Raw genomic sequence first — 14413 nt, 5'->3', positions numbered from 1 at the left:
TGGTGTTTTTAATGCTCATTTATCTCCCAGAACCCTACATTGGGTTACTAAAGGAAAGGCATGATGACCAGGGACTATCTGATTCTAAGGTATGCTTATTTAATTCATGGATACTAAGAGATCTACATTTGACCATGCTGTATATCCAAACCTTAACTCAATTTTGCCCTGTCATCATTTTAGGATGGTATTTACTCTTAACCAACAAACTAATTTTATTCAAAGATTCCCATCTGAATTTTAGGAAGAATTGACACCTCAGGAGTATGGACCATTAGCATATTTAGCTTGCTATGTGATAAGATCTTTGTGTCAGAAAAGCAAGAGCTGCTCTAGAAGCAATCTTCCAGAAAAAAAGAAATTCAAGCCTTGATGTCCTCAATGCGAGTAGAAAGAGAGGTCAATGAATATGTCTCATCGTTGTCAAGAGGTGGACTTTGGTCACCACATTCATGGATAATAAGCATCGCAGAGATGTCAGAGTTAGTATTTAGAAAATACACTTCGAAAAAAGAGAGACTCACTTGTCTACCAGTAGATGCAATTGTTAATGAAGTGATAAATTCCCCTCTTGTGATAAATATGTGGTGCAACATTGTTCATAATTGTGATATGGAAACTTCAAAGGAGTGTCAAACTTTATGTTTAGAGAATGTTGTGAAATTATATGTAACTGTAAGGTGTTTTTCCTTTGCTAAGGATATTGTAAATAAATATAAGCTAAGTCAAGGTACACAGAAAAAGAAAGCTTTGCGAAAAGACATGAAAATTGCTAGTGAGGAGTGTAAATAGTCATGGAGTATGTAAATATTATAGTGTGGTGTAAATATGAGTGCTTATAAACATACGCCCTCTCTCATCATCTGTAAAAGCGCCATCTCTTGATTCCACTGAAGCTTTCCAGCTCTTCAAATACTCCAGAAATACATTCTCCAACCAGTCAAATCGATCATCATCAACACTTCTGTATGGTGCTAACAAAGGATTGCGTTTCTTCTGATGCTCAGTTGTTGATCGAACATTCATACAGTCAAAGAAATCGTTAATCATTTTGCATAATCGGGCAGTTTCATTAGCTTCACCTGACGAATAGTGCCGCTGGAGAGCTTGAGCGACAGTATTACTCATCACTTGAACTGCCAAGCTGACTTTCATCTTGGAATAGGATTTGAGAGCAATGTGGTCGATTGTCAACTTGGGTAGCTGATGTAAACCTGAGTCAAGATCTGAATAGTATTGTCTGGCGATGTGCTTCCAAAGCATATACTGTTCATTGTTCCACATATATCGTGTGCGTTTGCCACTGCAAGAATTGAAAAAGGCAGTTCCTTGTTGTCTTAACTAAATGTGGAGCGTCAGAAAAAAAGTATAATTTTTTGCTTGGTGCAAAGAGATTTGGTGTGTAATGAATAACGTTACCAGAGCCTAGATCAACCAGACCAGCATGAAGATGGTAAAAAAGGCGATTAGGTGATGCTCCATCGGGCACAGCTGCGCATACCCAGAGATTACATTCCAAGTCAAGAATAGAGACTGCTTTCCAAAATAAAGGCATTATTTGGTAAGAAGTCACATCCTTAGTCAAAAAGCAACCGAGGGAATACTTCAGCTTACTAGCAGCACCACGAACAAAAAACACCAGAGCATGAGTTGCGTATCTCGGTTATTGACCTCATAATTTCCTCTCATAATTTCCAACTGAAAGTACAGTAACAGTAACTTAAGGTCTGCAAGATTAGACCTCGCTTTGAGAATGATTTCTCGTTTGTTTATTCTATTTTTATGTGCAATCATAGTCCCTAAAAATTCAAGTTATAGTGTCATTCGGGATTTTAAAGCGCTCGAAGAATCGAAATAGGTCTACTACGAACCTTTACAAACTCAGCCCGGGCTGAAATTTCAGACTGGTCTTAAATAATTCTGATGTGTCATAAACATAGCCCAGGCTGAAACTTGCCATTTAATTGAAAAATACTTAAGGCTCGGTTTTCCAGGCTGAAAAGACACCATGTAATCAGCCTACTTTAACTGTTTTATGTGTGCGTTTTATAATTATATAACTTTCTAAAATTCTTTATTCTGATTGGTTGACGAGGGGCTGAAAAACCAATATCAGGACCTTGGTCCGCATATTCCGTATCTGAACCAGTATCTCAGTTATTTACCTCGCTTGTTCCGTCTGTACTGTGAAATACCAGAAAGAGTTTTTTGCGTGATCCTCGCTTCTACGTCGTTTGTTCCTTTCTAAAATGCCTCGGTCTGATATTTCACAGTACAGACCACACGCTCGAACAATAATCATTTATTATTTTCGCAAGAATAATTTACGATTGATTGAATGACAATGGCGCTAATTTGGTTGGTTGAGCGAAGTGAAACAACTCCTCGTCTCAGCGAACTTTGCATTTTTTACAGCATTTCAACTTATTAATAAACGCTGCGAATTAGGAAACATCATCGTGCAGACATAAAGCGAAAGAATTTGCACAGCTTTTTGCTAATTGTCTTTTGCGATTGATCCATATGCATCCTTGGATGAGATGAATTATTTTTCTTTGCCAAAACTCGTCAAGACTGACATGCAGTTTGCCGCTACTAAATATCGAGCTATTCGTTTACTCGACAGTTCCTAAACTCCGTGTCGACTCTGTCTCTTCGTCATTCAAAATTTAAAAATGGCGACGTTAGTCTTTTGTTATGCATGTAGCAGGCAGCAGGCAGGGATGATAACGCAAGTAACAAGATGTTTAAATATTGGTTGTGATATATTTTTAATCTTTTAACAGTATATAGCCCAAATAAAGTTATATAATTTCAATAAGATGATTGTAATAATGCTGGCTTTATTGTTACCAACTGTAAACAGAAAAAAATTAACAGAAAATGTCAGATCGGTGACCTGCGCTGAATTTTAAAAAAATTATATTTATTTGCCCGAGAAAAAAGAGACACATTATTGGGACTGAAAAACAAGTGGAAGTTGTCTTTCCTTAACATGGGTAACATGTCTATGTTATAGCTAACTCTGAACTGAAAATCAGATTGAATCGTTCAAGTAACAATAAGAGTGGAAGAGTGGAAATCTATCATCCATCGCTTGGCTGGGGCACAGTGTGCTATTACGGCATCAGAGCTTTTGCGATTGCTGAAGGTAACGTCGCCTGTCGTCAGTTGGGTTTCTCTGAAGCAAAGGAGATCAGATACTGGGCTTATGGCAAAGGAAGTGGTCCTGTATTGCTTTCTAATGTTCAATGCTCTGGTGATGAATCATTCATCTGGGATTGCAGTCATAATGGATGGAATAATCCTTACACTGGCTGCGACCACAGTTGGGATGTCGGTATGGATTGCTACTGAGATCACAATCATTCAAAGACACTGGGTTAGATAATAGACTAGATTTTCTTTTTCTTGCTGCTTACATAGTTAATAATATATGGTCTGTAATTTGGCTAAACAACCGAGCTTCAACTGCTTTAATGAACAACGACATCGTCTGCAGTTAAAAATCGTTAACTGGTGACATTCGCCTAATGAACACTAACACATCAGTCCCAAGACACCAATGACCTGTTGGTCTATTCGTAGTTAAGATAGAGATCTTTTTAAACCCGTTAAATTTTAGGTATTTTAAACGTCTAGGCCTATTACATATCTACTACGAAATATAAATAAATATTATTAATATGTCCATCTCTTGCTGGATTAAGGCGCTGTTACCCCATGCAATTTTTCGTGCAAATTGCAATGTAATTTTACCCATGAGACAACATTTCAGTACGCTCTGCTAACTTATCTTAACATTTCGAGAACCCTTTAGTAATTAACATCACTCAAATTGACAATTACACAATTACATTGCCAGTTGCAAGGGAAATTGCATCGTGTAACAGCGCCTTTAATCAGAAGCGTAATTTGATCAGCTGTCAGTTTCCTCCGCTGTAAAAGAAATACATGATAAAAGTTGCTAACTCCGAAAATTATTGTTCTGGTATGTTCCATCTCAACTAAATTATACTACCCTGTAACTATCAAGCAAACGTTTGTCAAATTTTTTCAAAACAAAGATATACTGCACTCATTTCGAATCTTTTACGCAATTGGCGATGTTATATTTCATAAATATTTGTTTTGCCAAACCTCCATTTTCCGCTTTACACGAGAGGTAAAAAGCCTTTAGTCCAGTTTCCAGACCATATATATGATCCAGGGGCAGCGAAGCAGAGAGGAAGACGGTTGTGAAATAGATCTTAAAATAAGTCCCCTATACGATGGACTTGTCTGCGTGACTGTTCGAAAGAAATATCTTCAAGCGCAACTGGTGAATTTCATTGGATTTCCGGGATTGTGACAAGTTTTTAAATTATCCTTTTTCAGCCTCTTACGAAACGCGGATCGATTTAGATCCTCCAATCCCATATTTTCTTCACGCTCCCTGTGATCCTTAGAATACTTCGCCCTAAATATTGTAATTCTACCGTAAGATGTTATCATCGTGACTAGGGCGGCTACGCTTGATGTAACTGGCAATTCCAGTTGATTGCTTTATTAGACAGTTGAAATAAAAAGCCGTTGCACCATAAACATGAACTCACTAAAATCTAATTCCATCAAAAAAATGTTTTTAAAAAATAAAACAGAGTAACGATTACAATTTAAGCTTCGGGGAATTGGCGGACTGACGTTCATTATGGATTCCTTGGCGAATGTTTTCCCCTGTGAACGAATTTAAATGAAAATCAACTTATGTTGAAGAGAATTGTCGTTCATGATAAAATCTTAGGAGTTCATGACAATACCATGTTTTGGCGAATGAGAAAGTAATTACTGATCATGACAAAATGCTTTTTTGGTGTCAAAGGGAATAAATATTTGCTTTTTTTGTGCAACATGGCATAAACGCCCTTGTTTATGGTTTGAAAAGGCATATCCCATGTGGTGCAACTCGCTCTATATTTCATTTAGATTAGAATTTGTAGGATTTGTAGTTTATTGTATACAACAGTATTTTGTAGTTTTTAGACGCGTCTCAATGAAAGATTGTCAGTCAGCATGATGGTCAGTCAGTCTGTTCCTATTTTAGTTTAAAGTTGTTACTTTGTGTTAATGCTTATGAGAACTAATTTGTGAAAGTAATCATGGCTGATAATTGAAAGACGCGTCATTAGCGCCGATTTGATTCTTGTTCTTGTTATATTATAATCAATTATGTAATTAGTATAGCTCTGTCGTGACTGGCAGTTGCTATTGAATTTTGACCCAGTAAAAGTTTAAAAATTCCAACTTTCTTGTGTTGTTTTAATTCTACTAAGTTATCTCAAACTGATGGTAATGTACTCGAGTAGTGGGTTACTCCATAGTATGGTTACTCTGACAGTGGCGTAACTACCAAAGTTTCAGACTGGGCCAACGCAGGGTTCTATGACCATGTTTAAAAGGGCCTCATGTGAAGAATGCACTGTACTACCATTAGGTTTTATGGGACATGTAAGGTTATTGGGGCGAGCCTGGGTGAGCTCCATAGTTTGGTGGCTAACCGAGCTCAAGCGCGATGCATTATGGTGCGTACGTGCGTATGTACACGGAACTTGTTTTACAGTGATTTAAATCCTACCGGTCTTTCGCCATGCACCGGCTATTTTGAAAACATTCGGTTCAACTGCTATAAAGAGATTTACAGTAGATTTTGTCAAGGCACAAATGCAGATATTTTTGTTTCTACCCTAATCAATTTTTGAGTGATAAATACGAAGTCCGGTTTCAGTTTTATTTTTGCTGAATATTGAAGCTGTTAGAGACTAGGAATATGATGAGACTAGATATACGAAATGAATCGAATCAAATATCATGACTATTCCTATGTTGGATGAAACCAAATAACTTTTAAATAACCAATTTCTATGGATATGTATGGTCTCTTTCTTTATACCTGCTATGTATCGAGAGTGCATATAACTGCATGTGTTTTGAGAGTTTTAAATATCTATACATTTTCAAGATGATCCGAGACCAAAAATATAATTTCAAAAATCTTTACGTCGCAAAGCCTTTAGCTCAGCTATAATAACTCACATATTGAGCTCATATATTGAACTCACATACGGAATCGCGTGTTGGCAAAGATGGCGGTCAATCTAAGAGCTCTTTGCTTCATTGTCTTAATAATCCTTGTTAAAAAGCCTTCAAAGGTTAGCTGTGATTCTGTCTGCTACTCATTCTAGGGAAAACAAGTGAATAAAGTAAAAAACACACTTATTTATTTCTCATTTTGGCAACAACGTCACCTACACGGTTTAAATTCGACCCAAGGTTGCTATACAACTCCCGCTGTAGTTGGCTGGCGATCTGGAGACGCTTCCAGGACAAACGTTCAAATCTAATACATGCCTTGAAACAATCCGACAGAATCAGCGATCGAAGAACTGCGCTATATGTGGGGACAGGTTTCATGAAAGCTGTATTAAAGACAAGCCCGAGGAGAATGGAGAAATGTTTTACTGTAAATTATGTTATACCGAACCGGTCACTGGCATTAATGCTAACTTTAGTGTCAATGAAGGTTTGTTTACTTTTCTTAAACAAAGAGGCCTGAAAATATTGCAACAAAACGTGGAGGATCTCCTAAGCAAAATGGACAAAATAAAAATTCTAATAGGTGAATCGAGACAAGTTCACGTACTCAGCATTACAGAGGCAAAACTTGACGATATTTATGACGCAGAAATAGCTATCGAAAGTGATTCGGTAATAAGAAGGGACAGAACCTCTGGAACGGGCGGTTGTGTTTGTACATTTAATAGAAACGATCTCAATTGGGATCTGCACTACGATCTAGAGAACGAAGAATCAGTGGCGTAGCCAGCATCGATAATTGGGGGGGCCCATATTCATATATTCATGTTAACAGACTGTAAAGACAATTGATTTGAAAAGAAATTAATCCTGCGTATCACGAATATATGAATATTGGCCCCCCCAATTATCGTTCTGGCTACGCCACTGCGAAGAATTCGAAGCCATTTGGATTGAAATGATTATGAAACACTCAAAATCTATTTCATTTGCATAACTTACAGACCACATCGCGCCATCTACGCAATAATTTCAACGTTCTATACCATGATATGATCTCCTCAACCATAGCTGAAGACAAAGAAACCTTAACTGCGGGGACCTTAACAGTAATTATAACAATCTAACTGATCAAAAGGAACTGAAAGATATGTAAATAAAAATCATAAAAATCAGGTATCAGCATTTGTTTTCATGTGTCACGACGACAATCGTATACAACTGATCGTATTTTGTTAACAGATCTCTTTACACGTTTACACAAGGCGTGAACAGACTTCATGAAGGTGAGAGGGAGAGCAATTGGACGATGCTAAAAGTATGATAGTGCTCAAATCTGTGCGGCCCACATTAGTTTTGGAACCATATGGCAATAATTGGAAATATTTGCTTTATTCTTTAAAAAACTTACTCCACTGATGAGGCGATCAATCGTTAGGAAATAGAAAGAATAATGAATTAATTAGGAAACTCGAAAACCGCCTTAGCTCGGCTGACATGAGTTGCCTTTGACATTGTTTACATGTGACCACGACCTCGTCAAATTTCCTCGAAAAATGGAATTGACGCAGGAAATGGTTTGTTTGTCTGAAATTGTCTTTAATTCCCTGCTCGAGGAAAAATTTCAGACACGTTGTATGGTTTTGTTTAAATAAACTGTGGTATTTCCTTGCAAGAAATGTATTTTCGCTTGCTCGAAACAATCTGGAAAGATGAAATTCTTTGAGAATCAGCAATCATTTACCTAACTGTTTGCTGTTTGACTTCCGATTGATACGGATTGACAATGCAGGTCGACGATGTTCAAGGTGAGCTAAAAATCACGTTCTATTTAGCAATTAAAAAATGTAAATTAATAGCGTATTATTTAAAAATATACAGTTTACAACGTAAATAGAATAACGACTAAGTTTAACTAATAATATAATCACCGATCAGTGGCGTAGCCAGCATCGATAATTGGGGGGGCCCATATTCATATATTCATGTTAACAGACTGTAAAGACAATTGATTTGAAAAGAAATTAATCCTGCGTATCACGAATATAAGAATATTGGCCCCCCCAATTATCGTTCTGGCTACGCCACTGTCACCGATGCCGGACACCGATCTCTGTACAAAAGATAATTTTTAATATTATTTATTCATTCGCATTGCCATTGACTATTTAATTTGTTTTCATGAATTTAATGACAGCATTACTTGGGAGTATGATAGATTAAAATAATCACCTGAAAATACACAGCATAAAATATTTTATACAATATAACACCCTCGACACTTGCATATATATAAACATGAAACAAAATATCGATGTTCTAAAGTATGTAAACAGGCTATATTTATATACGAGTGTATAATAATAACACTTATATTCAAAAGAATATGTATGCTTTACGTCTTGAATTGTTTCATGCGATATTGTAAAGAAATAAAGGAAACTCCAGCATATAATCTTCGTATTCAACAGAATTTTTGAAAGAACGCGCTAAGAGCACGCCTGCTAAGATTTCTGGGTGTCTAAATATGGCACCAATACGAAGCCAATTATACTGCATGACTCTGGCCGCATTTAGTACACATATTAGGTGTCAGACCAGTTTTTACTTTGCACAAGAATGGAGAATATTGACATATTTTTGGTGTAATCAAACACCAACGTAAGTGTAGATTTGCACTGTTAGAGTGTAAGCATATCTAACACTAAATATATATTTAACAGTTATTCTGCGAACTCGAGTCGTATATGATTATATACACAAACTTTGTCGCCCTTTCGGTGCCTTTTGGTGTGCTATTATCAACTAAAGCTTGGATTTCTTATTCACTCAACTTCCCAAATCTTTCGGCCATTTTGTTTACTTTCTCTACTAGACAGATATGAGCTAATATCTGTCTAGTAGCCAACCAATGAGATTGCAGCATACCTCATATCTGGCGCTTGTGTATATAATAAAGGTTTATATTAGCTCTATCGTAAAGTGTAAAATTACCTGACAATTACGTAAATGTACACCGTTTTAATGTAAGTGTACACTAAGTTTGCGTAGACAGTCAATTTATTCTTTTTACACTAAGAAAGTGTGATAGGAACGCTAGCATGGTGTCGGGCTGCACTCTTCGAGTGTATTAATTGCTGCACTCAAATGGTGTTCGATTCAGCATAACACTTAATTAGTGTTATCCTCCACCATTTTGGTGTTAGCGTAACACTGCGAAATTGACAGTGTAATATTGTTGAAGTGCAGCATATCACTAGCATTTTGGCAATAGCGTACATCGTTTCGGTGAGCAATGATGAAGGATACGCAGGCTATATGTAGATGGACGATATGCAGATATGGAGTTATTAAAATCTGGCATGTGAGACTATCGACATTCGGGTTGTTTGCAGAGGTTAGCGAAGCGAAACTATCTAAGATTATTGTGGTAACTGCCTGCCAAATGTGGTACACTTGCAATATCACATTTGATGTCAACATAATCACGTCCTTTCTACGCACAGAAAGAATATCATTCATTGCCGAAGAACTAATCTACTCGTGAATGTGATTTGTATCTATATTGTTAAATCATGAGCTGAATAGAAAATTGTGTATTGCACAATTAATTGTGTAGGAATTACACCGATGATCCACTTAAATTTGCATAATCTTCGCATTTTACGCAAGTTAAACAAAATTCGGTCTTGCATCAAATACACGCATGCAGCAGCATCAAGTGCCACGTTAATAGTTTAGTGAAATCGAAATGTGAAGTTAGTGTTTAACGAATAATCATGCAATAACTAATTATAAGTGCTAATTTTTACACTTTTCGAACATGCATACTTAAATTGAAACCGCGATATCTCGGTCAAAATTGCATGAAAAATTGCATATATTAACAAGATGCCTGTTCTGGCGTTAACTCCGGCTCAAGTGGCAGTCTTCAATATAGAGCCTCTGAACATAAACAATACAGTTCATATTCACATTTAGATGCCTTGCGAACCTAAATGTTAGATCGCAAAATTCAGAAGCACATCGTACTTTAAAAAGTATAGATGTTCAATTGTTCAAAAATGTAAATAAACCGCATGATGCATTCGCTTTGTCTTACACTTTGCCTTTGGAATTCGCGATTATATAGTTATATTAAATCTTCAATCCTGCATGTGCAAACTACGACGTGTCAACGCTCCCATACACGGCCACATCATCTTGTTAAACGGCGAAATAACAGCGATATTATTATTAAGATAGGACCAGAATTTACATGTATTAAATATAATCTTTCCCCAATTCAATCTAAACTTAATCGAACAGCATGAAAACAACGGTTTATTTGTTTCTCTTGAAGGAATTGCCGTATCATGCGAGCGAAATCGAATCGCGCATCGGAAAATTAGCCAAAGCTGTGCACCACAACTCTTGGGATATAAGACTGGGACGTAGACAAATACGGTCACATACACATCTCAAATACAGTATATTTCCCGCCATTACAGACTTGCGACGACGAAAAATAATAATAAAAAAAAACAAAACCGGGGCGAATTTTCAACTCCGTCGATGGCGCCTGAGTAATTAGGACTTTACAAGGGTACCGACTGTCAGATAGAAATATTTGACTGCACGCTAGCGGAAACGTTTGCATGGTAAGGTGAAACGTTGTTGTTTATACGGTTGTAATAAAACATTTTCACGGTTTGATTTAAACACTTTCACTTCTTCACCAAAACGTTTTCAAGGCTATACCAAAACGTTTTCACGGCTCTAGCAAAATGTTTTCACGGATCGATCAAAACGTTTTCACGGTTCGATCTAAACGTTTCACGTTTTCAACAAAGCGTTTAAATGCCAAGAAATTAAATTCAAACGGGCACATGGAAGTGAAAGATCTGGGAAAGCGAGCCAAATATTTGCTAAAATACAAACAAACAATGTGGAACCGGTGAACTAGAGAATTCGTACGTGCTCTCCGTGAGCAACATCGAAGGGCACACCAGAGCAAATGCAACATCCTAAAGTCGGAGAGATTGTGATCATAAAGGAAGATCAGAAGCCAAGAAATACCTGGAAGCTTATCAAAGTTACACAACTCATTAATGGCAGAAACGGCATGATAGGGGCAGCTAAGCTTATACCCGCTGGTAGTCATAATTACCTGGAACGAGCCGTGACACAATGATTACCAGAGGTAAAGTGCCTGGCGACAGGCTTGGTGTTATCATGGTTGTTGATCGATCTACGGTGTTCACTAAACCTTACCCTTAGAGATCTTCCAGTTTCGCCGATACATATTAAACCACATTCATTTTTTTTGTTGCATGAGATGCAATAAATGAGGTTGGAGGAGAGGCATGTGAAATGGTGCCTGATCAAAAACTGTGAGTTGGGGCCGAAATAACAGTGCTGTTGAAGACGCTGCCACGCTGCTCCTTAGTTATATTGGTTATGCATTAGATACAGTTTCTTTAGTAATCTGCATTTGAGTTTATCAAAATTTACATCCACCTAGCAAGGAAACGCTGTTTCACCACTATAATTCCAAAGAAATACTCAAATTGAATGCTTAATGGAAAGCGCCCTAAGTTAACAAAACTATCTCTCATGCAGTGTTCCTTGTTAACCCATTAGCTTGCAATGCATCCAGTTGTTGATAACTTTAGTATTTTACTGTGTCTAATGTCACATGATTTTACTCATCAATGGAAGAGTATTATCATGAGATAACAAAACTATCTCTCAGTGTTTATTGTTAATGTTTAGCTTGCAATGCACCCAGATGGGGCTTAGTTATCCATTTGAAAATATTTGACATCATAACCATAGCACGGTTATAATGTTTGTATATGAGCGCCAAACATGCTGAAAACTTTACATAAGACAAGCATTTGACCATTAAAACTGCGTGGTTATCCATATCAAAATATTTGACATCATAACCAAAACATGGTTATATTGTTTAATGTTTGTATATGAGCGCCTAACATGCTGGAAACTTTACATAGGACAAGCATTCGACCATTAAAACAGCGTGGTTATCCTTGTCAAAATATTTGAAATCATAACCAAAGCATGGTTATATCTTTTAATGTTTGTATATGAGCGCCAAACATGCTGGAAATTTTACATAGGGCAAGCATTTGAGCTTTAAAACAGCGTGGTTATCCATGTCAAAATATTTGACATCATAAATAAAGCATGCATGGTTATAATGTTTAATGTTTGTATTAAGCGCCAAACATGCTGGAAACTTTACATAGGACAAGCATTTGTTCCAAGCATTTGAGCATTAAAACAGCGTGGTTATCCATGTCAAAATATTTGACATCATAACCAAAGCATGGTTATATTGTTTAATGTTACTTTGTATATCAGCGCCAAACATGCTGGAAACTTTACATAGGCTAGGACAAGCATTTGAGCTTTAAAACAGCGTGGTTATCCATGTCAAAGTATTTGACATCATAAATAAAGCATGCATGGTTATATTGTTTAATGTTTGTATATGAGCGCCAAACATGCTTGAAACTTTACATATATCTATCCAGTATAAATAAAGTTAGTTTAGATTAGGTTTTCTCCTGTAGTAACACTGGATCAATAAGAGATGATCCTTACTCGACCTTTAGGAAGAACACTTTAGAACTGAAAGCCGGGCCGTAGCTAGAAGCTTAATTTGGGGGTGTATATTCATATATTGGTCCTATGCCCGACTGATTTGTTTTGTACGCTATTGTTCCAATGGTATATAAACATGAATATTTGAATATACACCTCCCCCCCCCCAATTAAGCAGTCTAGCTACGGCCCTCACTGAAAGATAGTCATAGAAAAAAGAGAGGAATATAGTTGATATTTAAAGATCAAACCCAAAAATCACAGAAACATATTTTTCCATGTAGTGTTGTTCCTGCAACGAAGAACCGAAAGGCAATGACTACGAATACAACTATATGTCGACCTTGCTACGATAAAATCACAGAATTACAATCACAATCACAATCACAGAATCTAAATCTAGCAAAAGGTATTGCCTAAAATACATTGAAGAGTTTTATACTGAGCAATGACATTTATCATTTATGCAATTGCAATCTCCTGATGACATTTCACGACCCGATTATAGTAGCTTTATCATATAGAAATCGATTCTATTCTAACTATTTCGGTATTTATGATTTTCAGTGTCCTGAGTCATTTCACCAAAGTTCACGATTGCAGTAGTATTCATAACCACGAAGGAACAAATGCAAACTTCCAGTAAGTCTATCTCAACGTACGTCACATCTGGGTGCATTGCAAGCTTGTGGAGACACTGACAGATAGTTTTGTTAACTTATTAACTGACAGTATTCTTCCACTGACGAGTAAAATCATCTGGCATTAGACAGAGTAAAATACTAAAGTAGGTCACATCTGGATGCATTGCAACACAATGGGTGAACAATAGTCACTGACAGATAGTTTTGTTAACTTTTTTAACTGACAGTACTCTTCCGGTAATGAGTAAAATCACCTGGCATTAGACAGTAATCTAAAATTGCTGATTGATCTAAAACGAAATTACCCCTTGTTCCTGAGAAAGATATCAAAACATGTAGTAGCTAATAATCTACCGTGGTTTGTGTTTCAACTTCTTAAAAAAATATATCAAACGTGGTGTTCCAGTGTAGGTAGTATTCTACAATAAGCTGTCGTGGTTTGTGTCTAACTACCTGGAAAAGATATCTCAAACGTAATGGTCCAGTGTAGGCAGTATTCTACAATAAGCTGTCGTGGTTTGTTTCTGAACTACCTAAAAAAGATATCTCAAGCGTGGTTGTCCAGTGAACGGTAGTTAACGGCTCTTACCAGACGAAAATTTGATTGCGTTGGGTGGTGTTGCCACTGGCAACATGTAAGCGAAGGAACACGAGAGGGTAGCAGGGACCATCAGGTACCAAGGGTGGATCTTGATATTCATTGTTTGATAAAGATAACAAGAGCAGACTTTGAAGATAGGTCGAAGTTTCCGCACGAATTAAGATCTGTTCACACGAAACAATTTTGCTGGATCCAATTCACTTCTGCCCTATCGAATGGCAGGTGCCCCTCCCCCCCTGAAGCCTGTCCAGTACGCCTATATGGTTAACCATATCAAAATATTTGACATCATAACCAAAGCATGTTTAAATTCCATCGTAATTATCGCTTCTCTGGTTTTAATAAATGAAAGTAATCACCACACATGTATGTAGTTCCATACATTCAGGGAAGTGCAGAACCAATCGGGAGGATCCTGAATAATTGTGGTATAAAAGTTGCTTTAAAACCCTTTCAGACACGGGGACATATTTTCGCGAAACCCAAG

General features: G+C 37.0%; 1 long non-coding RNA gene across 1 annotated transcript; it reads left to right on the top strand.

Annotated features, from left to right (window-relative positions):
- The first annotated feature begins 7002 nt into the window (after positions 1–7002).
- LOC114535144 lies at positions 7003–13396 on the top strand. Its single transcript, XR_003688201.1, has 4 exons — positions 7003–7248; positions 7315–7880; positions 12966–13090; positions 13249–13396. It is a non-coding gene; the product is annotated as an uncharacterized LOC114535144 (long non-coding RNA).
- Positions 13397–14413: the final 1017 nt, after the last annotated feature.

This window comes from Dendronephthya gigantea, unplaced genomic scaffold (assembly GCF_004324835.1).
Source record: "Dendronephthya gigantea isolate DGI-Jeju-01 unplaced genomic scaffold, DenGig_1.0 000111F, whole genome shotgun sequence".
Taxonomy (NCBI): domain Eukaryota; kingdom Metazoa; phylum Cnidaria; class Anthozoa; order Malacalcyonacea; family Nephtheidae; genus Dendronephthya; species Dendronephthya gigantea.
This window is presented reverse-complemented; position numbering and strand designations above follow the sequence as displayed.